Below are 4,875 nucleotides of genomic sequence, written 5' to 3'. Positions count from 1 at the left end.
AAAAGTGCTAAAACCCAAGAGGATGGTAGCCACAAGAGAGAAGGATCTTAGTGTGGTAGCCAACCTCCAATATGGTTCCCAGTGATCCTCACCTCCAGGTATTCGTACCCATATATTCACCTCTTCAATTGAATAGGACTGAGTTATGTAATCCATAGGATTTAATGGAAATGATGACTTCTGAGATTAAATCATAAAAGACATTGTAGTTTCTGTCTTGCTTTATCTTGGATCACTCCTCTGGGGGAAGCCAATGCCATGCTGTAAGGACACTCAAGCAGCCCTGTGGAGAGGTCCATGTGATAAGGAGCTAAGGCTTCTTACCAACAACCAGCATCAACTTGACAGTCACATGAGTGCACCATCTTGGAAGCAGATCCTATAGTCCCAGTCAAGGTTTCAGATGACTGCAACCCTGGCCAGTATCTTGAATACAAGACACAGTATTCATGAGAGACTCTATCTGTAACCATTCATCTAAGGCAGTTTCAAATTCCTGACCCTGTGAAACTATGTGACATAACAAATGTTTTCATTGGGTAATTTGTTACACAGCAATAGATAACTAATACAACTGGGTCCCTGAATGATTACAAGAACTACCACTGACTAGGAATGCAGGAATTGAATCAGCGATACATAACGTCTAGAGCATTAAGCCACTAAATATTTGGGGTTTATGCTACACTGAATAACAACTATTACAATATTATTAATTTAAATTTGATTCTTATCTACTACTTTGTATGAGAGACCCACATGACAATAAAGGTCAGGACATAATAATATTTGAATTGTATGCATTTGTTTGTACTTATATAACACTGTTGTTTTTAAAATTTGTTTTGTAATGGAAATGTTTTTTCCAATAAGCCCTTTTCAAAGTCCCCAGTATAAATCAAATAATATCTGAGCTTGTTCAAATTGGAACAGTGTTGAACTAGTGACAATTTTACATCTTCTGTCTATCCCAGGCTTCAACTCACTTCTTGAAATTACTTTAAACATAACAGCATTTCCAAAAAGGAAGACATGGCTTGAGGATTGCAGGTCCATTGAATATGAAATTAGGGACATTTTGTAATGGAAACAGTCCTTGAAAGGATTAGTTCCCCCCCTCTTTCTCTCTCCCTCCAGTCCTCTATCTTTCCTTCCATCCTTCCTGCCCTCCCTCTTTCTCCCCAGCTAGTAAATTATCCTGAAATAATTTGCACAAAGTAAGTAGGCATGTGTGATGATGAATTCCAAGAAATGTCATTTGATTGGGGAAAAAACAAGCTCAACCAAAGTAGATAAAATTTTGGAGAGAGAACTCTGAATGTTAGAAACAGAGCCAAATTATACAGCTCCCATCGGTGTGAGCCTTCTGTCTCTGGTCAGCTCAGCAGTTAAAATCCAGTTCTTCTTGAAATACTTTGATGTTCTAAGACTTTCTTTCTTCCGTTGGAAAAGGCAAAGGTGATTCCAGTTAAAGCTGAAAATTGGCAATGAGCTTGATGTTTAACTGCTCCCAGTTCACTTTCCAGACAACTCTAGAAGAACATATTTTTTTAATTTTAATAATACATTTTAAAAGGGCAAAAAGGATCCATTTTTTTATGTTCAAGAAGAATTAACAAGTATGGCTTCATCTCTTCCCTTAGGAAAGTTTTTGAAGGCAAGTAAGAGTAGGTGTTACCATGTGAAGTAGATCCTGCTGTCAAACCCAGAGGGTTCAACAGTCTGGGAATAAAGCTTGCCTGAAGGAAGTAATCCAGGCAGTTTTCAATGGTAATGACTTAACATCATTTTCCTTTTTATTTACAATTACATGGATACATTTAAGAAGCAGGAGTTGCAAGGTCGAAAATTTATCCACATTCTGCCTCATTTAGGATGCTTTTGGCTGCAAGTAATAGATATTCATCTTGAATGGCTTTTTTTTTTTTTTTTTTGGTTGCATTGGGTCTTCATTGCTGCATGCAGACTTTCTCTAGTTGACACAAGCGAGGCTACTCTTTGTTGCGGTGCGCGGGCTTCTCATTGCAGTGGCTTCTCTTGTTGCACAGCACAGGTATAGGCGTGTGGGTTTCAGTACTTGTGGTGCACGGGCTTAGTTGTTCTGTGGCATGTGGGATCTTCGCGGACCAGGGCTCGAACTTGTGTTCCCTGCATTGGCAGGCAGATTCTTAACCACTGCACCACCAGGGAAGCCCTCAAATAGCTTTAACTTAAGGAATTCCTCTCACATACCAAGAAATGTGGAGGTAGGGTGGTCATTTCAGGAGTCCAACAGCATCATCAAGAACCCAGTTTCTAGGACTTCCCTGGCTGTCCAGTGGTTAAGACTCTGTGCTTCCACTGCAGGGGGCATGGGTTCAATCCATGCCCATGTGGCATGACCAAAAAAAAAAAGAACCCAGTTTCCTTCTAGCTTCCTACCCTACCATCACAGTGTGTCTGTTAGTCCTCAGTTAGCCACCTCTCCAGGTCCCAAGTTGCCTGCCACAGTTCCAGTTATTACCTACATTAGAACAGAGACTTTCTCCCCTGTGTGTCTCTCCTTTTCAATGAGGAAAATCTTCCCAGATGCCCCCCCCAGGAGATGTCCCAACATTTCATGGACAGAGGTGTTGCACAAGCCCATGCTGAAACAAATCACTGACAAGGGAATGGGGCACAGTGACCAGTTTGGACTAATCGGTATTTGCTTCTGAGTTGTGGGGGAGAGAACTACTTTCCTGGAACAAATGACTGTCCAGAAAGAAGGACACCTAAACTCAGGGCAACCAGCAGTGTGTGCTGTACACTACAACCGGTGTGCAAAACATAAGCTTTCTCATTTGTCTATAAGTATCTTGCTCTTGAGATATGGCAGAAGTGGAAAAATCTTAACTTCCAGTTAAGGTAGCTTGATCACTTCTAGTTCAGAACAGGCTCTCTCAAGTTGGCTCAATTTCTTTTGGATAAATCGTTAATCCAATTTAAGGTTCAAATTCACTACCAGAAAAAAAAGTGGCGGGGGGACTCCCCTGGCGGTCCAGTGGTTAAGACTCCGCGCTTCCACTGCAGGGGGCGTGGGTTCGATCCCAGGTCAGGGAACTAAGATCCCGCATGATCTGCGGCATGGCCAAAGGGAAAAAAAAAAATTCACTTGCTTTCTTTGTCTTTATTGGTGATGGTGGAAGGGATGGCTGGGTATTCCCAAGCGCCAGGGAATTGACTAAAGTCTCAAGACACCAGCACAGGCCCTCATGGCATAGGTACACCAAACCCCCAACGGTATAAATACAGCCTCCCCACTGTGGTGCAGGGCTCCCTATGACTTTTCACCCCAGAGTGCCAAGTGGGGATTGTGGCCCAACCACCACTGCTCTAGTATTTCCTCCAAGTGTCTTCTAGCTGTTTCTAATCCACATCCTGCACACAGGAGTCTTGATCCAGAGGGAGGGAGATGGAACACACTTATCTAACCCCATGTCCTTTCTCTTTTCCGCTACTTTTAGGTCCACCCCTCCAGACTGGAAAGAAGGCATTTGCCCCACCTCTGCCTACCTGTGCAGAACTCCTCATGCATCACATCCTCCTTCTCCCCTATCCTATGACTTCCCTTGTGCCAGCAGGGGTTTTCATCCCTCCTCTTTCCTGGGAACATGAATCTCATAAATGAACCTTAATAAGCGAAAACTGTTCCCCTTAAGAGGAAAAATGACTCAGATCACTGAAAGAGGAAAAACACTTCTGCTTGCAAAACAGCATTTGTTGCTATGTGTATTTTTAAAATATTATCCCTGCTCCATCACTTACCAATTGTTTATGTCAAATGCATGTGTTTCAGTTTGAAACAGGCAAAGTTTTGTTAAAGACAATCACTTTCACAAACGTACTTATTTACGATGAGCATTTAGAGCAGTGACTCAGGAGCCAGGGGCTCATTCACATAGTTCTTGTCTGCCTGGTAGCAATGTATTCTATTAATTAGCTTAGTTTAGTGGGATAGATTATGATAGATGTGGGATAGAATAGATAGATTATGATAGATGTCCCTTATTGAGCACCTACTATGCACCCAATATTTTACATCTATTAATTCAACAATCTTAATTCTAACCCCTTACCCATAAGGTAGTAATTATCATTTCCATCTTACATCTTACTAAAGCTCAGAGAGGTTAAGTAACTTTCCCAAAGTCACACAGTGCTGAATTCAGAATTTAAGTCCAAGTCTTCTGACTCCCAAATCTGAGTCCTTTCCTCCCCAGTGGAAGCTGCGGTGACAGTATAGCAGGGTTAAGAGTTGGAATCTGACCAACCTGGATTCCAGTTCCAAGTGGACAATTATTGTGTGCCCTTGAACAAGTCATGTAACCACCTTAATCCCCAATTTTCTCATCTCTAAAAGGTTCATACCTCGTATGGATGTTGTAAAGATCGGATGAGATAAAATACCATATACATTAGTGCTTAGGGCAGCATGCAGGGAGTACTCCATAATTAATTTTGGCTATTATTCTTCTTGTTATATTATAGCACTGCATCTCCCGAGGGCCCTCATACTAAAAAGAACTTAGAGAGAACCTGTTTCTATTGCAAAAAATTTTGCAAATGAGAAACTGAGACCTTAAAATTTACTTATTCATATTAACATATATATGTGTATATATACATATATATAATTATATATATATATGTAAAATCTTTGTCTCCAAAAACCTATGATACATAGGTATATCACAGCCTTTGGAGACAAAAAGTTCATTGTTCCTTCAAAGACAAGTTCAAAAATATATGGATTCTGGGCTTCCCTGGTGGCACAGTGGTTAAGAATCTGCCTGCCGGGCTTCCCTGGTGGTGCAGTGGTTAGGAATCCGCCTGCCAATGCAGGGGACATGGGTT

The sequence above is a fragment of the Neophocaena asiaeorientalis genome, unplaced genomic scaffold (genome assembly GCF_003031525.2).
Source record: "Neophocaena asiaeorientalis asiaeorientalis breed wild unplaced genomic scaffold, Neophocaena_asiaeorientalis_V1.1 scaffold91, whole genome shotgun sequence".
Lineage (NCBI taxonomy): Eukaryota > Metazoa > Chordata > Mammalia > Artiodactyla > Phocoenidae > Neophocaena > Neophocaena asiaeorientalis.
The sequence above is the reverse complement of the archived record's forward strand: the minus strand, read 5'-3'. Positions refer to the sequence as shown.